This window comes from Narcine bancroftii, chromosome 7 (genome assembly GCF_036971445.1).
Source record: "Narcine bancroftii isolate sNarBan1 chromosome 7, sNarBan1.hap1, whole genome shotgun sequence".
Taxonomy (NCBI): Eukaryota; Metazoa; Chordata; class Chondrichthyes; order Torpediniformes; family Narcinidae; genus Narcine; species Narcine bancroftii.
The window spans coordinates 168,676,042-168,702,657 of record NC_091475.1 but is presented as its reverse complement, the minus strand read 5'-3'; the positions used below and the strand labels follow the sequence as shown (position 1 = coordinate 168,702,657).

General features: G+C 39.3%; 1 long non-coding RNA gene across 1 annotated transcript; it reads left to right on the top strand.

The window, feature by feature from the left end:
- The first annotated feature begins 1,096 nt into the window (after nt 1-1,096).
- Nucleotides 1,097-26,017, top strand: LOC138740103 (uncharacterized). Its single transcript, XR_011342667.1, has 3 exons — nt 1,097-1,218; nt 2,073-2,170; nt 25,867-26,017. It is a non-coding gene; the product is annotated as an uncharacterized lncRNA (long non-coding RNA).
- The last annotated feature ends 599 nt before the right edge of the window (nt 26,018-26,616 follow it).

The following is a 26,616-nucleotide window of genomic DNA, read 5'->3' as shown; positions in this document are numbered from 1 at the left end:
GTGAAGAGTTACACCAGTAAGGGGCATTTCTTACAGCAGGACGACTAGTTAAAATCCCCAGGGGAATGGAAAAGTTGAAAAAGAGAATGCGACTGTATGGAAGGCTGTGAAATTTGCTCTCTGGTCCAAAGGCCTTCTAGACTCACGCTGGTGAGAAGTCCTACCCACGGTACTCCACTCCATAAGGTCACTCCTCTGCACGGCAACCAACGCAACTCCTCACAAGCTTATGTTTACGTTCCAGAAGAAATCCACATCTGGGACTACTCTCCTGGTTTGGCGAATGGCACCAGGGCCAGTCCTGCTTTGAAAGCATGTGAGAAGGAACAAGACAGACCCCTTGATCTAGAGGGTGCACCAGCCACACGGCAACCCAATGTGTGCATATATGATATATCCTGACAGCAGGGAGAACACCATCTCAATCAGAGACCTGGCACCCACTGGAACTGAGGGTCAAATCCCTCAAGTGTACCAGGAACTACCGAGTACCCCACTCAGGGTCCCAGAGGATACTGCTTGGGAAGTGAACCAATTCACCCCACAACCTGAGCCAGAGCCATTGAGGGCCACTGACCCTGTACCACATGGGGTTTGGGAGGTTCGGGAAGCCCAAGTTCCTCCAGTACTGTGGCACTCGATGAGAATTACCAGATCCCCTGACAGACTTAAAGTAAATATTTGTGAAGTATTAAGCTTTTTTTGAATGAATGGTCTCTGTTTTAGGGGTGAATGCAGTGAAATGGAATTCACTATTGATGTATTGTTCAAATGGCTGGCTCCTCCCTTGGCTCCATTGTTACAGAGTTCTGTGTTGTGTATTGGCCTATGTGTTGTGCAGTTTTATGTTAAAAAAAGTGACAGTTTGCCTTAGAGAGCCAAGGTGAAGGTGGACTGCTGAGATAGTGGGAGACGGACTGAGCATGTGCAGAAAATGATCTAAACATTTCTGGACTTGGATGATAAACCACCACTGGGTGGTGCTGTGGAGTGGAAGAAGGCCCAGAGCATGAGTCATGGTCTGGAGGACAGTTTAGAATGTTGGGATTTCAAAAAGGATGAACATTCCAAAGGCAGCCAGAAGGATCTGGACCAAGCAAAACAAGACAACTTTGAATTTTGTACTCTCTCTCTCTCTCTCAAAGATCTTTTGGCTTCAGTTTACCAAACAAACTGAATTTTGTTTATGATCTTTGCTTTGGTTGAGATTGAAGTTTTGTGAGTCTTGTGTGTTTTGTCTTTGTTTTGTGTCTAAGTTTTTCTGTGGGCTGGTTGGAAATATAACTTAGACTTTAATTACATATGTTATATTTAGGCTGGGGAATTTATTAGTTTTATAATGTTATAGAAATTTACATAGTAACCAGTGGGCATTGTTATAAAAGGGGAGATTTTGAATTAAAGTTTGAAGGTGAGTTTTTTGTTAATAAAGTAATTGTTCATCTTTACCCCTGTAATTGCTGGTTTGATCTTGTAACACCATCCTCACCTACCCCAATATAAACCCTGGTTTTCCCACCTTAACTCAGATTCACCTGAGGACTATTGTGTCTACTGGCCATTGATTGTAAGCTATTAAAAGCGTGTTTGTACTCCTCACTTGTCTCTGAGTGAATTCAGGTGTGTTACAGGGATATGGGCTGAATGCAAGGAAATGGGACTAAGTTTTATTAAATTTAAATTGACCTACACCCCTGATATTTTTTTGAATGGTGGGAGTAAACCAGAGCATCTGGGGAAAACCCATGCAGACACAGGGAGGACATACAAACTCCTTTCAGACTGCATGGGATTCGAACCCAGGTCCTGATCATTGGCACTGTAACAGCGTTACACTAACCTGCCTTGTCTATACACTAGTTAAGGTGGAAAACTTAATCAGCATGGACAAATTGGTCTATTTTGTGCTGTTAAACACAAAATATACTGATGATTGTCATTAGCTAATTCACTATTAAAGCAAGTTACGGTGTCATAATATGTTCACTAAATTTACAAGAAGTTCACTAATACACCTGACTAGTTTAATCTTGCGGGCAGTGCTCAAGTATAAAGATGACATTCTCCTCCAGTTTGCAGATTATATGAATGTTGATGGAGCTGTGGATTATGAGGAAGGTTGCCAAATGATACAGAATAGAGATCAATTGGAAATTTGGGCAAAGGAATGGTAAGTGGAGTTTGAGGCATTCCATTTGGCGAGATCAAATGCAAGATTTAAGTATGCAGTAAATGGCAGGACTGTTGGGAGCTGCAACAAAAATATTTTTAAATTCATTCCTTGTTCTTTCTTGATCCATAGCAAAAGGTATTTCCAAACAAAGGAGGCACTATGCACTTGTTAAGGTTAAAATAGAGACTTTACTGTGATTATATAAAGACTGCATACAAAATACGTTTCATAAGATATAGAAGGAAAATACTAAACAATCACTCTAATTCAATATTGATGGAAACCATAGATGTCAGACAGCCTTCTCCTTTGCGCCACTCTCTCTTTCTTTCTCTCTCCCTCCTGGAAAATGTCAATGCAGATGGATAGAATTATGAAGTTGCCATGAAGCATGCTTTCCTTCATAAGTCAAGGTTTTGAGACGATAACATTCAGGAGGTTAGTTCTGGTTACCACGCTATGCAAAATAATATGGAAGTTTTGGAGATTCATCAGGACATTGCTTGAATTGGAGAGTATTAAATAGAAGGAGGAATTGGACAAACCTGGATTGTTTTGGCTAGATTTTTGGAGGCTGAGTGGCAACCTGACAGAAGGATATAAATTATGAGAAGCATATAGCTAGTCAGAATCTATCTCACGGGGTGGAAATGTCAAATGCATGAGAACGTAGGTTTAAGGACAGGCTAAAAATATAAGGCAGCATTAAGAGACAATTTAAAAAAAAAACAAATGGTTGATAACAGCAATGAGTTGCCTGAGTGGGTGGGTGGAAGAAGCAGGTATGACAACACCATTTTGAAAGGAATTTAATCAGGCACATGAACAGGTAGGAAATGGAGGCACATAGACCATGTGGAAGCAGATAGGATGAGTCAGGTTGGTATCATGGCCTGTGCAGACATGGTGGGCCATTGTAACTTTCTAGCATCTTCCTGTTTCCCTTTCCTGAAAGTGTGCCCATCACTTGGTTCTTTAAACTTCCCCTATCCTTCCCAATGTCCCTCATTTCGAAGATGTCATAGTGCCTGTGGACCACTTTTCAAATCTTTTAGCAAAGGCAGAAATGGGTGATATCAATAAAGCCTTTGGTCAATAAAAGAAAAGGATATTTGAACATTAAAGCTTTGACCAGAACCAAACTCACTTGACTAAGCAGCAGTGATCTGTGCTCTTCTATTTGCTTCTGATACTTGTACTCTCCACAAAAATCTTCCAATTTCACTGGAAAGATAAATAAATCAAACTCAGTGTCTATGCGCAGGCCATAAGACCAAAATTGAGCCTGAACTGAACTCAAGCAGCTAAGCTGAGTTGACATTTTGGTTCAAGCTCCATCATAGAAAATTTACCAGATATTCAGAGGAAAGGATATGGTTAAAGTGTCCTTGAAGAACTGCAGAATTTCCACTGCCTCCTGGGAAGCTATGGCTCATGTTGGATCCACAGGAGAAGGAGCATGTGGAATGGCATTAAGCACCACAACATTGTGTATCAGAAGCCTTTGGTGGCCCTGTGCAAGCACCAGGACCATCTCACAGACTCTTACCCTCTCTATTGCATTGGAATAGGACTCAAGGGAGTAGCCATCGGAACTATTTCACTATACTTTTGAAATGAATTATTTGCATTAAAATGTAGATAATGTAGTGAGTCAAAGGATTGTAAAGATGGTGAGTAATGGAGAACATAGTTAAGATGTGAGGAGTGTATGAAATACAGGAATAGCTATGTGCAAAATGAGCACAAGTAATAATATGCAGCTTATCTGGAGGACAGAAGAGTACACAAGGACATTACTGAATGACTGCTGTAATTTCAACATTTTCTTTACTGCTAAATAAAAGGATAGAATAAAATAAAGTCGTCTCACATCTAAACCTGAGCACAGATATGCGTTGCAGTTTTTACCTCATGTAGAAATTGGAAGGTTCAAAATGACAAAGAGTTATCACTGCATAAGTGATTAGCATTGAGGCCTGATATTATTTGTTGAGATTGAAGTGTATCTGAGGAATAGTTTCTTTTCCTATGTTCACACCATTATCCTGCTCTTTCCTCCCTCCCCTCTTCTCTCTCCCCATCTTTTTATACAGGCACCTGCCTGCTTTCTGCTCAAAACTGGTGAAGGGGTCAAGCCTGAAACATTGGTTACCCTTCACGACCCACAGATGCTGTGTGACCTGCAGCACTCTGTATTCCATAAGTAACAGCGAGCAGCAATTTTTTCCAAAAAGTTTTCTTACTGAAAAAAATGGGGATTATGATAGACAACTTCAAGTTAAACACAAGGATAATTTCAGATTTGCTGTATCTCGTAGGATGTTAGAGATTAACTTTAATTGCATTTAGCATGTTTAATCACATAATGACGCTGATACATTGCGCTCGTTCAACTGACCTAAAATTGTTTTGCCACTGATTTTTCTTTGTGCTCAACATCTGACACCTCTTGTGTCAATGTCCAAAAATAGCCGTGCAGCATTAATGGATTCCAGTTGCCCTGATACTGTTTTTCCAGGGTCACAATGTTCCCCTGAAACCTTTCACTGATGACTAAGATCAGCAGGGAAGAAGTCCAAGTGGAAATGCAGAAAATGAATTTTCAATAATGTGCTGCACCTCATGGTTTTCTATGCTTGACGTGGACTTAAAATATGACAGAAAATCACAAAAATAGGTTATGTCTAAAAAACAGTATGTGATAGGATAAATTTTAAGGTGATTTTCATGATCAGCAGGCCAAAATCCATAAAATACACCCAAAAGTATTCAGGAAGAAAAGTCTTCATCGTCCAGTGTAATCAATTTTGCAATAGGTTATTGGCTAGCAACATTATGTCAGTTTCTTGTTGACCTGCAGTACTGCCAAATCTAAAGTTGTGAATTGCATATTGCATGTCCCTTTCCCTGTGACTTTAAAAACATCAGTTTTCACACCCTTGGTATTGCTGTCATTCCAGCTGGATTCATAGGCATTTCATTTCAGCCAATTTCCTACTAACGTTGTCACCCAATGTCTGCATTTTCCATAGGCTATGCTGTGTTTAGTGCATAAGACTTAAGCAAGCGTCGGATGTTTACAATCCTCCTAACATTATGCATATGTGTGTAAATATGGTTTGATTAAATACTTCAGTTGTCACCGACAATATGGGATAGAAAAAATGGACATGATTCAGTTAAATTATCATTAGTGTTTGCTTATTTCTTACAAATGTATCATGTAGACTTTGAATTGGAAATGTAAAACTTGTTCAATTTTAATAATTGAAAACACTATCAAATTTGATGCCTGTCTGATTTTTATAATTAAATCTTGCTCCATTGTATAAATGCTGTACTGCAGTTAAATGAATAATGTGTCAAGAAAATTACCTTGCTCAGTGATCTCCCACTACTTCATTCACACCTCAGAATGAAAACTGTGTGCTGAATGAGCACATTTCAGACATAGGAAGACAATTATAGTCTACGTACTTGGATTGTAGCAATTTACATGCCGCTGGGATAAGTTTTCTTCAGTTTAACTTGCTCAGTTACGTGGCAACCAGGATAAAAATTACTTTTGATGATTATAAGTTGGACCCATTTGCAATTTTAATCTGGATGTCTGAGCAGAAATAATACACAAGGTCCTGGTAAATAAAGGTTTCTTGTTTGCTTTCCTTGTGCACCAAGAGGAAGATGAGAAATAGAAGCAGGAATCAGCCATCTCGCCCACTGAGCCTGCTCTGGCATTATTCATCCAACTTTTCCCCATAACCCTTAATTCTCCCACTATGCAAAAACAGATTAAACTGTGTCTTAAATATATTTAATGAGGAAGCCTCTACTGCTTCATTGGGGAGAGAATTTCATAGATTCACCATTCTCTGGGAAAAGCAGTTTCTCTACAATTCTGTCTTAAATCTACGTCCCCTAGATGTCGTCTCACCTAACACTGGAAACAACATTTTTATTTATACCTTTCATAATTGATCTGTTTCTATAAGACACCCTCTCAATCTTCTGAATTCCAGCAACTATAATCCCAGCATGCATCACTCCTCAGAAACTAACTTCCTCATGGCTGGAATTAACCTGGTGAAACTCCTCTGCATCACTTTCCAAGCCAGCATCCTCAAGTAAGGAGACCAGAACTGCACAGAGTACTCCATCCAAGTGCTGCCTGAAAGAGTACAGAGTACTCCATCCAAGTGCTGCCTGACAGAGTACAGAGTACTCCATCCAAGTGCTGCCTGACAGAGTACAGAGTACTCCATCCAAGTGCTGCCTGACAGAGTACAGAGTACTCCATCCAAGTGCTGCCTGACAGTTCCCTAAACAGCTGCAGCTCTTAAATACAATCACTCCAGCAATGAAGGCCAACATTTTATTTGCCTTCTCAATAGTCTGCTGCACCTGCAACCCAACCTTTTACGATTCATGCACCAGCTCTCCCAAGTCTCTCTTTAGGCTGCAATTGTTCACCATTAAAATAATAATATCATCCACTACTTTTTCTTCCAAAGTAGATGACTTCACATTTCCCAACATTGTATTCTATCTATCAGGTAATTGCCTACTCATTTAACCAAGCTATATCTTTCTGCAAATTCTCTGGATCAGCTGCAGAATTTGTTTTACCATGTGCCTTTGTGTATTAGCAAATTTTGAGTTGCTACACTTGATTTCTCTCTCCCCCCCACCCCCTTCCAAATCATTAGTGAACAGTTGCGGGCCTAGCATCGATCCCTGCTACAGGCCACTCACCACTGATTGCCAACCTGAGAAACACTAATTTATCTCAGCTCTCAGCCTTCTAATGTTAAACCAATCCTTTATCCTTGGCCCTCACATCAACAGTGATGAAGTGTTTTGAAAGGTTGGTGTTGAAGCATGTCATCTCCTGTTTGAGCAACTACATGGATCAATTCCAATTCGCCTATCATGGCAACAGGTGTACAACGAATGCCATCTCACTGGTTCTAGACAAAGCCCTGAACACGACCTGAACAGCAAAGGTGCATACTTCTTATCGATGATAGCTCAGCATTTAATACCATCATCCCCTCAAATTTGCTCAGCAAACTCCAAGACCTGGGATTTGTAGCTGCAATAATTTACCCAGTACAGTACACAATTTAAAGAATTCACTCACTTGTTTTTGTCAACACAAAATGGAGTTGACTCTCTTTATTCTTCTCAGACACAACACTGAATTCTTCGTCCCTCCAAACCCCACCCAGCCAAACCCCTCTGATCCTTTCATTGGCTCTCTGCCTTACGAGTGATCTTGACGCCCTCACTCTCCTCCTGCGTCCGAGATCCATCACAACATATGCAGCCTTCTGAATTAACCCACACATTTGCACTATTACTTCTGTGCATTGCCCCGAATATGTGATCAGTGGCGATACATGTAATTACATGACCGTAACACAACCCCCCTCCCCCCCACAAAACTCCCCTCAGCCTCCGAGCCATGCAAGGCGGCGACTGATTGGATCTGTCCTGCTACATAAAAGACTGAAGATCTGACAGTCCAGTCCAACTTCGTATGATACTGCAAGGTAGGAGGTGTATGCTCCAACTGGCAGAGCTGTAACGATTCCTCTGATGTTGGCACTGATGCAGAACATGGACCGTCACTATACGCCGGCTTCAATCTGTCAATGTAAATCAAAAAAGTACTCGTGTAGTGTGGTAAGACTTCAAAAGGCCCATTGTAAATGAGCTGAAGTGGCCTGTGAACAGCGTAATGTCAAAGGAACACGAGTATAGTGTTGTAAATCATCTGGCACATACACTGCAGGTGATGCATGTCACTTAGGTGTAGGCCTGAGCAATGTTTTCCAGAAAACAGTTGACATAACTCACTGACCATAGAGCGCTCTCCCTGGACTTGGATTCAAAGTCAGCGTGGTGCCATATACCAACTCTGCCAATGACCATCCAAAATCTGCTTTTACAGCAGTACACATGCCAAGGAGAACCATGGGCAAGCGTTCACTCCACATAGATGCATCCCCACCTACTGTCAACGCTGCTTTCAAATGGTGGTGGAAACACTCAATGAACCCTTTGGCCGACAGATGGTAAGCCATAGTCCGAGTTTGGATAGTTCTCTAAAGATCAGTGAAAGCTTGGAACAATGCCGATTCATACTGTGGGCCTTGGTCCATCATAATAATGCCCGGATCTCCATAAGACAGAACCCAATGATCCTCGAAAGCCCAAGCAATTGCCTCTTCAGAGATGTCAGTGACAGGAATGGCCTCCTGCTACCAGATAGCCCGGTCCTCACATGTGACTAAATAAGTATATCCCCTCTGGATGGCAGAAGTGGGCCGACCAACTCCAGGTACAAAATCTCCCAGCTTGGATTTTATGTGTCTAGATATTTTAGAGCATTAACACAGCAAGCATGTTCTTTTTTGAATATTTTATTTTGGTTTTCAAACATATATCAAATATACATCTTTTACATAAATATAGTAAAATAGTCTGTATGCCACTTAACCATATAACCACTTACAGCCCAGAACAGGCAGGTTTGGCCCTACTATTACACTTACACTTAGATACAAAATAAAAATCCTTCTTAAAAAATACACATTTCCATAAATATTTGTAAAAAATATCAACAAAAATCAACCAAAAAAATAAAATTTCCAAGCATTAAACATTCAACTCCTCCCCCCACCTCTCTGTTACCCCCTTCCCCTTAACTTAAACAAGATAAATGGATACAGGGTCTTTCCCTCCACTGCCAGAGCTTACAGTCTAAATAAAAATAGTATAAAGTTGAGGGAGGATCATAAATTTACAACAGCAATATTATATTTGTACAGCAATATAATTCAAACATGGTTGGCAGGTATTGAGGAATGTATCATGTTTGTTTCACAAATTATAAGTGATCTTTTCCATAGGAATGCAACTGCCCATTTCTGATATCCATCTTCCCAAAGAGATCGATGTATTTGACTTCCATGTGACTGCCACACATATCTTGACTATCACCAGTGCAATCTTAGTAAACGATATTTGATACTCTGTAAAATGATTACTAATATCTAGAAAATCCCAAATAAATATAATTCTGGGTTACCAGGAAAATTAACTCCAGTAATCTTTGTTAAGATTTCCGACACTTCTTGGCAGAAAGAATTGACCTTGGTACATGACCACACTGAATGAAAAAAATGTTCCTTCCTCTATTTCACATCGAAACATCTATTTAATATTTCTGGTTTTGATTTGTGCAATCTTTGCAGAGTCAAATATAAATGATGCAACAAATTATATTGCACCAAACCATACCTCGCATTGATAATCAAAGTTACCCCAGCTTTACAGCATTCAGCCCAAATTGTTCCGATACGTTCACTGCTAGATCTGCTTCCCATCTTTCTCTCAACCTATGTATTCCAGACTTCTTCCTGTCCTTTTGCAGGGCATAATGTATTCAAGTATTAAATTTAGGTATTCTACCCATCCATAATCTACGCTCCAATTGACTCACTCCCGGAGGAATCATATCATTTCCACAAGTTTCTTTAGAAAAGCCCTTAGTTGTAAATATCAAAGAAAAGAGCCATTTGGAGCACCATAAGTTTGTTTCATTTGTTCAAATGACATTAAAACCCCACCTTTGTAGCAGTCAGCCATGTAGCAAACCCCTTTCTGTCTCCATATATTTAAGATCCTATTTCCCATTATCATAGGCAATATCAGATTATTACATAGTGGAGATCTTAAATATATTCCAGTTTTGTTTCGTATAGCATCATTAATATCTTGCCAGACCTTTATGAAATTAATCAATATACGATTTGAGGTATTTCTCGTAATTAATTTCCAATTCCATCTTGAGATGAAATCTTTAGGCAATGTTTCATCCATCTCATGCACCCATTTTGGTGAATAATTTTCAAAGAAAAATGCCAAAAATCTTAATTCTGAAGTCAGATAATATTTTTTTTTAAATGGGAGCCTAAATTCCCCTAATTTATAATCCCACATCAATTTTTCTAATGCTATTCTAGATACTTTATTATTCCATAAAAATTGTCTTCCCAAACCATTTATTATTTCTAAAAACTTGTTTGGTATTGACTGGAAAAATATTGAATCTTTGGCATAATCTTCATTTTAATACAATTAGCTTTCCCTATTAACTTTAGGGGCAATCCATCCATTTCTTTAAGTCTTTTTCTATTTTCACCAGCAAAGGGGAGTAATTCAACTTATACAAGTTATTTAAGTTGTTATTGAGCATAATTCCCAAGTATTTAATCCCTTCACTTTCCTATTTAAGCATACCATTCACTTTAAAACATTTGTAGTCATGATTTGTTAATGGTAAAATTTCACTTTTATCCATATTTATCTTATATCCTGATACTCTTCCATATTTTGTTAACATTTCCTGCAGCTTTTTTTTCATTTTCCTTTCAGGTTCAGATTTATATAAACAATATATCATCAGCAAACAAACTAATTCTGTGTTAGACTCGCCCAACCTCGAAGCCTTTAATTTCAGGATCACCCCTAATCATTTCTGCTAGAGATTCTATCACTATGATAAATAATGCCAGCGACGGGGCAGCCTTGCCTACTTGATCGACTCAATAGGAACATTCCTGATGTTTGACTATGGGTTATAATTTTTGCTTGTGGTTGTTGACCTCACCAAAGCCTTCGACACCGTGAGCAGGAAAGGGCTTTGGCAAATACTAGAGCGCATCGGATGTCCCCCAAAGTTCCTCAACATGATTATCCAACTGCACGAAAACCAACAAGGTCGGGTCAGATACAGCAATGAGCTCTCTGAACCCTTCTCCATTAACAATGGCGTGAAGCAAGGCTGTGTTCTCGCACCAACCCTCTTTTCAATCTTCTTCAGCATGATGCTGAACCAAGCCATGAAAGACCCCAACAATGAAGACGCTGTTTACATCCGGTACCGCACGGATGGCAGTCTCTTCAATCTGAGGCGCCTGCAAGCTCACACCAAGACACAAGAGAAACTTGTCCGTGAACTACTCTTTGCAGATGATGCCGCTTTAGTTGCCCATTCAGAGCCAGCTCTTCAGCGCTTGACGTCCTGCTTTGCGGAAACTGCCAAAATGTTTGGCCTGGAAGTCAGCCTGAAGAAAACTGAGGTCCTCCATCAGCCAGCTCCCCACCATGACTACCAGCCCCCCCACATCTCCATCGGGCACACAAAACTCAAAACGGTCAGCCAGTTTACCTATCTCGGCTGCACCATTTCATCAGATGCAAGGATCGACAATGAGATAGACAACAGACTCGCCAAGGCAAATAGCGCCTTTGGAAGACTACACAAAAGAGTCTGGAAAAACAACCAACTGAAAAGAAAAACCTCACAAAGATAAGCGTATACAGAGCCGTTGTCATACCCACACTCCTGTTCGGCTCCGAATCATGGGTCCTCTACCGGCACCACCTACGGCTCCTAGAACGCTTCCACCAGCGTTGTCTCCGCTCCATCCTCAACATCCATTGGAGCGCTCACACCCCTAACGTCGAGGTACTCGAGATGGCAGAGGTCGACAGCATCGAGTCCACGCTGCTGAAGATCCAGCTGCGCTGGATGGGTCACGTCTCCAGAATGGAGGACCATCGCCTTCCCAAGATCGTATTATATGGCGAGCTCTCCACTGGCCACCGTGACAGAGGTGCACCAAAGAAAAGGTACAAGGACTGCCTAAAGAAATCTCTTGGTGCCTGCCACATTGACCACCGCCAGTGGGCTGATAACGCCTCAAACCGTGCATCTTGGCGCCTCACAGTTTGGCGGGCAGCAGCCTCCTTTGAAGAAGACCGCAGAGCCTACCTCACTGACAAAAGGCAAAGGAGGAAAAACCCAACACCCAACCCCAACCAACCAATTTTCCCTTGCAACCGCTGCAATCGTGTCTGCCTGTCCCGCATCGGACTGGTCAGCCACAAACGAGCCTGCAGCTGACGTGGACTTTTTACCCCCTCCATAAATCTTCGTCCGCGAAGCCAAGCCAAAGAAGATAATTTTTGCTTGTGGTTTTTTTATATAATGCCCTAATCCAGTTCATAAATCCTCATCCTATACCTAACTTTTCTAATGTTTTAAACAAAAAAGACCACTCAAGTCTATCGAATGCTTTTTCTGCATTTAGTGATACTACTATGTTGAGGTCCTTCCTTGATTGAGCTTAATGTATTATGTTAAATAATCAGGCCGGGTTATTTGATGCTTGTCTACCATTAACAAATCCCACTCAATCTGTATTTATTAATTTAGGCAAATACTGTCCCAACCTGTTCACCATTGCTTTTGCTATTATTTTGTAGTCTTCATTTGAAAGAAGGAGTTTTCAGAGAGTCTTTATTCTTTTTTGGCAATACAGTAATTATTGTCATTGAGAAGGAATCCGGTAGTGTCTAAGTTTCTACTTCTCGTTCTATTACATCCATAAATAAAGGCATTAGCAAATCTTGAAATTCTTTATAAACTCAGCCAGGAATCCATCCTTGCCTAGCCTGAAGAGTTCCTAATGTTCTTTCAATTTCCTCTCTAGTAAAATGCAAATGTAATTCCTGTCTGTCCTCATCATTCAACTTCGGGAGGCCCACACCATCCAGCAATTTCTGTATTTCAGACTTGTCTCCCAGCGAGCCAGATTTGAATAAATTTTTATAATATTGTTTAAATATTTCATTTATCTCTTTATGATTATATGTAACTGTATCATTTCCTTCTGAATAGTATTTATAGCTCTTGCTGATTCTTCAGCCTTCACTTGCCACGCCAGTACTTTATGTGCCCTTTCTCCTCATTCGAAATGTTTCTGTTTTGTGTTTAATATTGTCTTCTCTACTTTATATGTTTGCTAAGTATTGTATTGAATTTTCTTATTTTCCATTATTCTATATTTATCCTGTTCCCCGTTCTCTGATATTCTTTTTCTAATTCCCCTATTTCTTTCTCCAGCTTATTTATTTCTACATTAAATTCTCTTTTAATTTTTTTTGTCGATGAAATGATTTGTCCACTTAAGTATGCCTTTAATGTATCCCATATTAAAAAAAAACTATTATCTATCAATCCCAAATTTGTTTCACTAAAAATTCAAACATATAAATTCTCTAAAATCCTCCCTTTTTAGCAACATATTCAATCATATTTGCTTTCTTGTTTCTCTGATATTTGTATTACTAAAGTTAATGGCGAATGATCCGAATGTAGCCTGGGTAAGTATTCTAGTATGTGAGTCATGTTATTTTGAATAAAATGAGTAATCTCTTTCCTTAGGATTGGACAGCCTCCACACATCCATCAAATTTAAGTCTTTCATATATGAAAGAGTTAACTTAGCCGCCTTAGCTCTGTTTTTGCCAATTTATTGAGAATTGGATCCAAACAAAAATTAAAGTCTCCACCAATCAAAATATTTTGCCTTCCCTCTGCCGCTTTTAGAAACATGTCCTTCATAAAGGCCTTATCATCATAATTTGGGGTGTAGATATTCATCAACATCCAAGATTCTGAACAAAGTTTGCCATTTATCATTACATATCTACCCTCTTTGTCCAGGGAAATATTTTCTATGGTAATCGGAACATTTTTATTAATTAGCATTGCCACTCCCACTGTTTTTGAATTAAATGATGAAGAAAAGACCTGTCCTCCCCATAACCGCTTTAGTTTGTCGTGTTCTGCTTTAATAAAATGTGTTTCTTGGAGACATACCACATTGGTTTTTATCTTTTTTAAATATATAAGTATTTTTTTTCCTTTTGACATTAACATTAAAACTTATACTTCAATGTCTTATCCATAGCAGTATATTATAAATTCTGTGTAAATAAATAAATATGTAAACAGTTTCTGTACCCTCACCCTAAAAATTATGCAACCTTCACTCCGACGTAAACAGGAAGTCTCTGAGGCCCATGAATAAAAGCCTGCGAAAGCCTCCAGGGATGAGGAAGAAGAAGAACCCCACCCTAAAGCACCATCTTGAAAAGTAAACTCCCCTACTGATGCCATTACCCCCCCTCTTAAATCAGAGTTGCACCATACTGTTACCTTCAGTACTTTCTTTCCACTCTCTGAGCCCCGAAAAGTGTAGATAGGATAAAACTTTGACATTTCTTAATAAAATTAAGATGTCCTTCACAAAAATAAGACTTTACTATGACCATAAATTATCTTATTTACACCAGTATTTTCACAGTCAATCTTTCTCGTGTCTTTCATCCTTTTCTTGCTCCTCTTTATAGTTGTTGAATAAACTCTTCCATCTCCTCTTTCGATTTGAAGTATCTTCTATTACCTTCAGAGATTTCCACTCTCAATGTCGCTGGGTACAACATCGTGCACTTAAAGTTCTTTTCATGGAGCTGCCTCTTGACCACGTCAAACTCTCTTCTTAATTACCACTTTGCTGGAGTCCTAAAAAAAAACCTGATCACTGCATTGCCCCACTTTATTGAGGAACAAGAATTCCATGAATTTTCATAAGCAACTCTCAGGATCATCTCTGTCCTTGAAGTTCAGCAAAATGGGTCGAAGGCAGGTTTCACCTATTCTCCTCGGTTCAAGTGTTCGATGAGCACATTCAATATTGATTCATTTGCCGAGTTCTTCAGTGCAAAGGACTTGAGGGATCCAGGTCTCGAAGAATTTCACAGCATCTCAACCTTCTGCACTTTCTCTCAGGCCAACTATTCTCACATTGGTCCTCCGACTAAAGTTCTCCATTGGATCCAGTTTGCCCAAAATAATTTGCTTATCTGACGCCCATTTTTCGGCTTGGTGTTTCAATTCTTCAATTTGTTTGTCATGTTTGCTGAGATCTCTCTCAGTGCTATCCATTCTTTCAATTAAATCACTAATAACTTCACCTACCTCTTTCACAGAAGTGGTAAGCTCTTTAATAGCAATCTCCACATTTATGAAATGTTGTCCCAGACCTCCGAATTCTTGCAACAGAGTTTCCATATCTAGTGTTCATTGGAAAGAGGAGGCATCTCCACCTATGCTGTCCATTGGAATGGCTGGCAAAGCTGGAGCTTTTTCCATCGTTGATTTTTTTTTTTTCTGTGTGATCTTCCAGTCATCCTTCGACAGTTTTCTTCAGAAGATATATCCACACTTTTTCCATCAAAAAAAATTTATCCAAACCACTTTTTGGTCATCTTTTGGTAACTTTTCTTGGAGAGCTCAGAGAAGCATGTCTGCTCAGCCACCAAGCATGACCATGCCCCTGTGGCAATCATGTTCTTGCCCATAATCCAAAATCCCATTTAATGTGAGGCCAGGTAAAGCATTCCATAATCAGTTTGATCAATGCTCTTCTTTCAGGATGGAGCAGATAATGAAAGAGCCTCAAAAATCTCTCACCCCATTGCCACTGGCACAAAAGGCCTTGGTCTTCCTGTGGAAAAATCGCCGACCAATGTTTCACCTGATTTATCCAGGCTACATCCTGTAGATGGACACTTGTTGACCCAGCGATACCGGTGAGATCGGTAGCGGTGTGCTGTGCATGAGTCATGGCAGTGAAATTGATGGTAGTAGTTGTAGGTAAGGCCTCATTGTGGTTTCTGGGACAGGGCGACAGCCACAGCATTCACCTTCACTTGGATATGCCGTATGTCTGAGGGTAATGGTAAGATGAAGTCCAAGTGCCGAATCTCTTGTGGCAAGTAAAGATGCAAGCTTGTTCTTGAGGTCTGCCTAAGAGGTTGGTGGTCTGTATAAGTAGTGAAAGGGTGACCTTCCAACAAAACAATGGAAATGTTTCACCATGAGATAGATGGCTAGTAGTTCTTGACAAACATATTATATCTATTTTTGCAAACACACAATTGTCATAGGGATTCGCTGAGAAGGCTTATAAATTGGGAATGTTGTATTGATCAGACAGGGTGGAATGGTTCAGGGTACAATAATCACCCCAAGGCAATCTTGTAGATGTTTTTGGAAGCATATGTATCATGAATATTCACTCACTCATTTTTTTTAGCGCAAAATCAAGTCATCTCTCTTTATTCCTCTCAGCCACAACAATAACTTCTTCATCCCACCAAACCCCACCCAGCCAAACCCCTCTGATATTTTCATTGGCTCTTGCCACACGAGTGATCTCGATGCTCTCAATCTCTTCCTCCTGCATCCAAGATCTGTCACCACATATGCAGCCTTCTGAACTAACCTGCACATGCACTCTTTTATTCTAGTGCATCACCACAGATATGTTATCAGTAATGACCTCATGATGCAACTGCAACAGACTTAACACCCCACTGTGGAATTAGATCCTGGATTTCCTCACTTTCAGACGACAATCAGTGAGGAATGTAACATCTCTTCCACAATCTCCATCTGCATTCTTAGCTGCCTACTCTTTCCGCTATACACCTAAGACTGTGTAGCTTGGTACGATAACACCACTATCCACAAATTCGCTGACGATGTTACAGTGGTGGGTTGTGTAAAAAGGAGTGGTGAGTCAACATACAGGAGAGAAATTAAACTTTGATGAATGGTGTACTGTACCAACAATTTAAGCTCTTGGGAGTCATTATCTCGGAGGATCTTTCCTAGACCCAACACACCAATGACATCATGAAGAAAGCATGTCAGCACCTCTACTTCTCTGCAATTTGTGGGTTTAATATGACATCGGAAACCCTGGCAAATTTCTACAGAGGTGTGATGGGAAGTGTGCTGATTGGTTGCATCACAATCTAGTATACCAATATCCATGAGCATAAAGCCCTGATGTCCACAGCCTAGGATATCACAAGCAAAACTGTCCCACCATCGAAAACATCTATGGGGAATGCTACAATCAGAGAGCAGCAGTAATTTATCCACAGTATATGCTCTGTTCTCATTGCTGACATCAGGAAAGAGGTAGAGGTGCTACAAGAATTACACCATCATGTTCAGGAATAGCTGCTACCCCTCGACCATCAAACTCCTCAACAACAAACTGAATCGGAACTTATTTAAGGATTCTTACTGTTGCACTTTTTTTACTCTCTATATTGCACAGTCAGTTTATTTACATTTTTTTATTTGTTTACATGTGCACTTGAGAACAGTTTTATTTGCAAGACCAGTATGTGGTAATTCTGCCTCGCCGGCAGGAAAAAGGATCTCAGGATTGTATGTGATGTCATGTACAGTATGTACTGTGAGAATAAATGTGAAATCTAAAAAAAGGATCTCAGGATTGTATGTGATGTTATGTACAGTATATACTGTGAGAATAAGTGTGAAATCTAAAAAAGGATCTCAGGATTGTATGTGATGTCATGTACAGTATGTACTGTGAGAATAAATGTGAAATCTAAAAAAAGGATCTCAGGATTGTATGTGATGTCATGTACAGTATATACTGTGAGAATAAGTGTGAAATCTAAAAAAGGATCTCAGGATTGTATGTGATGTCATGTACAGTATATACTGTGAGAATAAGTGTGAAATCTGAAAATCTGAATACATTATACCCAACTCCATGCATTGTTAATTTTTGGAAGTAAAACATGAAAATGTGAGGGTACTATGGGAGAAGTAAAAACACAAAGGTGGAGAAACTCTGCAGGTCAAGCAGTGTCCTTTATATAACAAAGGTAAAAATACATAATCAATGTTTTTGGCTGGAGCATTTCGTCAAAGTATGGAAAAATGTCAGCAGATGTTTGAACAAAAGAGTAGGTGGGGAGGTGTGGTCACAAAGCTGGAGGTGATAGATGGAGAAGGGAGAGAGGGGACAGCAGCAATCAAGGGGTGGAGGGATGGCTAAGTGAAGGGAAGAAGGAGAACTAGAAAGAGGAAGGGAAGGGGGGAGAGAGAAGAGGAGAGCAGGTTTGCAGAAACCGGAAAGATTGATGTTAATGCCATCTGGCTGGAGAGTGCCCAGATGGAAAATCAAATATTGTTCCTCTAATTTATGGGTAGTCTTGGTGGGATAATGCATAAGGCCATGGACAGACATGTGAGTATGGGAATGTGTCACAGAACTGAAATGGTTGGCTACTGGGAGGTCTCTGTCACTGGTGCAGATGGATTGAATATGCTCAGCAAAGCAATTTCCCAATCTGTGCCCAGTCTTGCCAAAGTAGTTTTTTGTGGAATCTTATCGAATGCTTTCTGGAAATCCAAGAATATAACATCCATGTTCTTCTTTTATCAACTGCACACATTAAATCATCAAAGAACTGCAATAAATTTGTCAAACTTGACTGGCCCTTCTTGAATTTATTTTTTGTCTGCCTATTTCTATCCAGCTAGTTTTTCCTTAATGATAGCTTCAAACATTTTCCTGACAACAGACATTAAGATAACTGGCCTATTTTGCTTGCCTTTTGTCGATATCCTTTTTTAAACAGTTTGCTGCCTTCCAATCCACTGGTATCTGTCCAGCATCCAGAGAATTTTTGTAGATTATCACAAATGCATTTACTATAAATTACACTATTTCTTTCAATACCCAGGGATGCATTCACTCAGGATTAGAGAATGTATCTCTCTTTACACCCACTAGTTTGTTCAGAGCTACATCTTAAGTGAGAGTGATTGCATGGAAGACAGCATCTCCCATGGCATCCTTATCATTGCTCTTTGGCTTGTTAACTGTATCTTCCACTACATAGTTCAAGGTGTAAACCATTTCTGCGTTACCAAATATTAATTGTACTTCTTATCTTCCAAGAGACCTACATTCACTTTCACCACCCTTTTCTGTTTATTTAATTAACGATCTGATGTTATATTTTGTGCCAATTTATTATCATAAACTATCTTTCCTTACTTTATTGCTTGTATAGTGGTGCTTTGGTGCTTTGTAAAGTTCCTAATTTTCTGGTTTCCCACCTCATTTGGCAACTTTGTATGCACAAACTTTTTGTTTGATGGCTTCCTTTATTTCCATGATGCCCCCACCCTTACTGTCCTGGTTTTTAAGTGGAATATACTTTTGTTGAACACTGTGAAAAATCTCTTTTAAAGTATTGCACTGTTCCTCAACTGTCCCACCATATAGCCTGTGTTCCCAGCCTATGTGGCCATCTTCTCCTTCATTCTGTTGTAGTCTCCCTTGTTTCAGCATAATGCACTGGTTTTATATTGAACTGTTGTACGCTCCATATATATGAGAAATTCAATCATACTGTGATCATTCTTTTTTTTAAAACTTTATTTATTTAAAGAATCATTAATAGTAATACAAAGTACATTCCATAAAGAAAATTTTATGAATATATATTAAAAAATAAAATTAAAAAAACAAGACAACTAAAAAAAAATTAAAAATCCCCACCCCTTCCCACCCCATCAGCCAGCTCTCTTAAGGAGAGCTAATATATATATAAACAGGAACTAAAAATCTATAATAAATCAAAATATATCTAAATGCATATATTCCAAATATGGTAACCACTATTAACAAAAAAAATTGTCATGTAAATTATACGTAATTTTTTTTCCATAACAATACAAGCTTTCAATTCATAATGCCATTGCATTATATTAATCACTATATTATCTTTCTATGTACTTGCTACAAATTTTCGAGCTACAGACAATGCTAAATATATAAATGCAATTTGAAATTTATCCATCCCTTATCCCCTTAAAGGAATCATATAACCCATTAAAAAAATAGATGGATCTAATGGTAACTTAAAATTATATAATTTTTCCAAAATTAACTTAATTTCATCCCAGAATGGTTGTATATACATACAAGACCAAACAGCTTGTAAAAAAATGTTCCAGTACATACACCACATCTAAAACAAGAATCCAAATTACTAAAACCATATTTTTTCAATTTCTCTGGTGTTAAATACAATTGATGTAAAAAATTATAATTAACCATTCCATACCGTACATTCGTCAATTTAGTAACACATATCTGCCCAATAATCTTCAGGAAAAACAAAAGCTAAATAATTTTCCCATTTAAGCTTAGATTTCTCCCATTCCGACTTATCCATATTGTCTTGTGATCATTCTTTCCAAGAAGATTCTTAATTGTAAGATCATTAGTTTCATCTGTCTCATTGCACAAGACCAGCTCTAAGATTAGCATGTTCCCTTGTAGGTTCAGTAGCATACTGCTCAAGAAAACTCATAGAAGCAACCTATGAACTCCTCTTCAAGACTGCCTTGACGATCTTCATTTGCCATATCTATGACCAGTTGAAGTCCCTCATGACAACTTCATTAGATAGTTGTTGGTTTATTGCCTGTGCCACTGTAATGTTATTATTTGATGGCCCATAGACTACTGCCACCAGTTATTTTTTCCCCTTTACTATTCTTGTCTCTATCCAGATGGATTCAATATTTTGCTCCTTACAAATTATAGAATCACTTACTATTACCCTAGCCTCATACTTAATTATGACCACTAGCCCGCCTCATTTACCTTCCTGGCTATCTTTCTGAATTACCTGATACTTTTAAATATTTAATTCCCAATCATTTCCTTCCTGCAACCAGATTTCTATAATTGGCACTTTGTACTGATTTGTGCCACAAGTTACTTGATCTTATATTGAATGTTATGGTCATCCAGATAAAGTGGTCTTACACCCACTGTCCTTTCAGAATCCAGCTATCTTCATTTTTGTCTTTTCTTCACTACTTTTACTTTTCTCTTTGGTACTTCTGCTTTGCATCTCTCTGTCTTTCCACCTCCCTCCCATATCATCTTAAACCCTCCCTTTAATGCACAAGCAAATCATCCCACTCGGACTTTGACCCCAGTCCTACCCAGATGTAGCCATTCTGGTTTGTACTGGTCCATCCTCCCCAACCCAGTTCCAATGCCCCAGGAAATGGAATTGTGAAGTGAAGGGAGGAAAGTTTAGTGGAGACATCAGGCGTATGTTTTGAGTTGTGGGTGCCTGGAATGCCTTGCCAGGGATGGTGGTGGAGGCTGAAAAATTAGGGACATTTAAGAGACTCATAGATAGGTACATGATGGAAGAAATACAGAGGGTTACAGGGTAGGGAGGGTTTAGTACTTTTTTTTTAAGGAAGATCTGAGTCAGCACAACATTTGAGAGCCAAAAGGCTGTAGTTTTCTATGAATCTGAAACCCTCCCCCCTGTACGACTGCTCAAGCTACATATTCTGCTTTACTCTCAATAGACACGGCACAGGTAGCAATCCTAAGATTACCACCTTTGAGATTCTACTTTTAATTTACCTCCCAGCTCCCTAAATTCAGCTTGTGGGACTTTGTCCCTCTTTTTACCTACCCATTGTTTCGGACATACACCATCATATCTAGCTGTTTGTCCTACCTTTTCAAAATGCCCTGCAGCTTCTCTGAGACACTAGCCCATTGGTTCTCAACCTTTTTCTTTCCACTCACATTCCACTTTAAGTATTCCCTTTGCCATCAGTGCTCTGTGATTAGTAAGGGATTGCTTAAGGTGGCATGTGGGTGGAAAGATAAAGTTTGAAAACCACTGTTATAATGATACCTAATTGACTCGTTATGTGCACGGTTTCATAACTTCAAAGGACATGGGCCAATGACAACTTTTCTCAAGCAAAATAGTTCAGTAACAATTGGGTCTAGTGCAGTCATTCTCAACCTTCCCTTCCCACTCACATACCACTTTAAGCAAACCCTTACTAATCACAGAACACCGATGGCATAGGGATTACTTAAAATAGTATGTGAGTGGAAAGAGAAAGGTTGAGAACCACTGAACTACCCCCTTTCACCTAGAAGGCATCATATCATCTGAGGATCCAGTTTGTGACTACCGAACATCTATCTATTCCCCCTACTATGGAATCCCCTCCACTATAGCTCTGCACTCCTTTTTCATGCTCTCCTGTGCAGAAAAGCAGCCCCTCTTGCCCCACAGTGCCCTGAACTGGCTATCCAAAGCGTACATGCTTTGGACAGATTTGACTGCAGGGAAACCCTGTACTATTTTCTGCTGGTGCATGTGTATCATGTGCTCTCCATTTCTTGTTTACATTTACCCTAGAAAGTAAGCTAGTTCCACTGCCCTTGCAACCTCTTCTTCCAACACTCCTTGTCTCAATTTCTGACCTCAAATATTGCCACAGATCGCTCTAACAGCAGGCTTTCCAGTTACTAAAATTAGCAAGTTAGCAGTGAGAAATTAATGTTCGCATTTACTTTTTAAATTTAGACATACAGCACAGTAACAAGCCCACGAGCAGCCCATTGATGTACAACCCGTTACATTTTTGAAGTAAACCAGAGCACCTGGAGGAAACCCACACAGATATGGGGAGAATGTACAAACAACTTACAGATAGCACTGAATTTGAACCCAGGCCTGCTGCTGATATAATAGTGTTGCCCGAACCGTCCTGCTCCTCATGTGAAAAAATATACTCAGTTTTATTTTAACTGCATTCCATTTGTGAGTGGTTAACTAAGAGAGTGTTTTAGAACCTCAGCTAGTGTACAAAAAGCACGGCATGACTATTTTTAAACTACTGGACTCTTTTTATGGTCTATCAGCTACAAGAGGAGAGGAATTGGAATAGGCTGGGCCAAAGGGCAAAATCAATTTCCAGCTTTGGAGAGGTAGATTTCCAGTGAGGCCAAATAATCAATGTTCACTCTTTTAGTAGTTCACTGATCCTGATTCGGCCACACGGGTTGGGTCACAAGTACTAAGGCAACCTTTAAAATATTATATTCCCAGCTGTGCAATGTTTAGTTATAAAGTGCACTGATATGTTAAAGGCTTTTGTGTATCATGAGTTCTCCAAGTCCTGTTTCTTTGACACATCACACATTATGATGTGTCATCAGTCATCACCATTCAATGCAGCCTTCTCTCAAACACAGTATGTTTGAGGAGGAGAAAGCAGAGAAATGTCTGTCCAGATCGATTGGATCTTGGAGCCAGTGGCAAATTGAGAAACTGAGATAATGAAGATGTGGTAAAGTACCAAAGATTCAATTCTTCAAGTTCTCCAAGAACAAGAACAGGCTGCTAAAAGCATTGCGATGTTAATGTTATATTTTTTACAAATATATTATTTTGTTGCTTTATAAAAAAAACAAGGTTATTATGTTCAAATAACCAAATAAATGCAAACATTCAAGAAACAAACACAACAATGCTCTGTTTTATTGTTACTTGACACATCAAGTATGGACTGTAGTTGTGGAAGGCCTTTGATCTGTCACACACATGTGCTAATATGGATAGTAATAAAGCAAAGTGAAAGCCCAGCTATGAGGCAGGTATGCTCATTTAATTTTGCATCTCTCAACCATTTTTTTTTAACCTTTTGATGCCTGAGAAAAATAACTCAACTTTGAAATTATAAACCTGGTTCACCCCATACAATCTCGGCAAATCAATTTAATTGGCTTTATACATTTATAACAAAGAAGTTCTGAGGTGGAATTACAGAAATGCAATGTTACAGATTTAAAAAAACGTAATTCACATTTACATTGAAATGATCCTCTTTATAGAGTTGGCTATAAATACAAGAGGATTTGATGCAATTTCAAAGAATGTGACTACAGGTTATTAGTCCAAATTACTAAAGTGAACAGACTAATTGGGCCAAATATGTGAAGTGTAGTTTTTAAGAATTATATCTTTGCTAGGAAACTGGGGAGTGAATTTAATGCTGGGCTGAGTAAAGGTCAAAATTAAGGGAAGCCTTCCTCTAGCCTGCCCACTTACAGTTTAACAGAGGAGGGACAGAGTAAGGGGTAGCAACCGATGCACCTCGATGATCAGGTCATGGGGATGAATGACTAATTCAATTTCATTGAACATGTCAGACAGTAAAGTAGTTTGACCATAGGCCCTTTTGTACAATGAAAAAGCCTGACTGCAAAAGCAGAGATTCTCCCCCCTTGCGTCAGGAGACTTAACTTCTTGAATGCGCTGTGGCTGGTTTCAAGGCGCCGACTATGATCTCTCTCAGAGAAGGGTAATCGGCGGAGTGCAGCGCTCTGGCACCTCACATGAATATAAGGGAGTTGTTGGGGCTGGTCAGAGGTAAGCTGAGGACGTCGCAGTTACGTCGTCAGCCTGAGATGCAGGAGTGGGACATTAATGGTCTTACTGAGGATGTACTGGATCTCTGCCTGGACACTAAGATGAGCTGAAAACATCACAAGCATCTGCCTTGCCTGCTCCGGGCCGCCATGATCTACTATAGGGCTCTTTCTACTTTGGCGCAAATGAATGATATCAACATTGGCTCTAGAGGGCACTACGAGGTGTCGCTCAACATGAATGCAATGCAGAAGCTCCATGAAAGGTAAGTTCATGTTTTCCTTCTGTGCTTATACCCGGCCTCCAGGTGGAGGCCTGACATGAAAAGGGCTGATGTCTGCCTTCAATTCAACTAATGCTTTTGACCCCTCGGAGCATTCCAAGCCTTGGGAAATCATCGAGATAGCATTAATGCAGGACTACTTACCTTGGTATTTTCCTCCCATTGTTTTGATATCACTTTATGAAATCCCACGCCATCAAATATGCTCTGCTAGTTCAAGAGCAACTAATGTCTGATTCTGTTTTCATGATAACTTGGCTGCCAGCTGGCTCTTGCCTTGTTCTCAACAATAATTCAAAGCTGTCTTTGCAGTTCAATTTTTATTTGACTTGTGGGAATCCACAGTTCTGTGGTTCCCTTGTGCAAGCCCTCAGTTCTGGCTCTCATCCTGACTGAATTGTTATTGATCCATTGTCTCATCCTCATCACAGCGAGAACGGGAGTATTTCTATTAGGAATGTGGTGTGATAAAAATTTCCATATCCAACCCATCCCTCCCTCCAGCCCAACACACACACATTTATTTCCTCTGACAACTTTATGAAGGATGTAGAAATGTTACAGTTATAACTCTGATTATCCAAAATCAGATCCTCTGAATTATTTTCGGAGCCAACCTGACCGGGAATGTTAGTTTCCCGGCGGCAGCAGCAACACAGTGGACATCAGGCCCCCAGTGGTGCAGCAGTGGACCTCGGGCCCCCGGCGGCAGCTGGACCTCGGTGGGGTGGTGTCGGTGATCAGCGGTGGCCAGCATTTTTTCTTGGTGAGAATTTAACTTTATTTTAATGCTTAAAAAGCCTTCCCTTGTTTGTTGTTGTATAAACACTGTTGCAAGTGATTTGCTGTTTTTACTGGGCTGTTTTTAAATAAGTGACCAGTTCTCCGAAAAACATTTATCTGAAATGGGCCCGGTCTCAACCATTTTGGATAATCAGAGTTGTACGGTATTAGTAATCTTAAGGTTAAAATATGCATTTTAATAGAAAAGGGACTCGGTGGCTTTATACAGGGGAAACACACACAAAGACACTTACACACAGAGAACACCATTTTGAGAGATGCCATGTCTCCTATGTCCAGATGTAAACAAGCTTGTATCATTGTTCAATTGGAAGCCTGTTTGCTCAAAGAGACAGTTTAACTACAACTTCAGAATATTAAGCAGTTTGATTATTCTTATCCTTTGAAACCTAAGGTAATTATTGATTGCTAAGGAGAAGCACCATTTTCTTGTTGACTCTTTTGCTGAAGATGTCATGTCATGTGATTACAACACTCCAAGAAGCCATCTTTAATATTGAATCATTCTTCATCCAAAGTCAGGGATGCAATAACCTTCAGTGAGAAAGCTACTCTTCTCCCTTTACAGGACAGTTCTGCATGCCCATTTGTAATGGTCACTTCATTTAACCCTTTCCTGGGTTGGTGAAATAATTCTGAAAATCACAAGTTCCGCAACCTCCATGAAAGAGTGGGGAAATGAAAAAAAGTCATTCGTATGAAGAAACATTTCTCTGAAAGCAAACCTACAAGAATTTGTGAGTTTGAGAACTTTTGAACATATACACACACTGTGCATAGTGGGGTTAAGTAAGATTTTATATTAATAGTTATTAATAAAAATTATCGTTTTGAAGATAGTTTTTCTATTGCTGCTGGTCTATATTGTAACATATGAAGCAATTCAATAAAAAAAAAAGTATTGTTTTTCTTAACTTGTGTTCTCCAGTGTTAATATCAAAATATATGGTAAGGTTTTTATTGTTGTGTGGTCACAACAATATTCCATTGTTTTAATTTAAAACGATATCTGTTCCTCACACAAAAAAAATCTAAAGTGGCTTTATATTTGAACAAAATACATATACTAAAGATTTCCAATCTCTTGCCATTTTTACATGGTTTCTAGTAATGAACATGAGGCATGAAAAATTAGTATATTAAAAATGTAAATCTTCTAACTCAGAAGTAAGACTGTTATGTTTTTGTCTAAACACTGCTCTATTACTGTTCAAATGGAAAGTTCTATTTGTTTGCTTTATATTTTTCAAAATTGTTTCTGCATTAAGTAATACCAATGAAATTGAAAGTTGTAAGTCAGTGAAATAAATCTGCCACT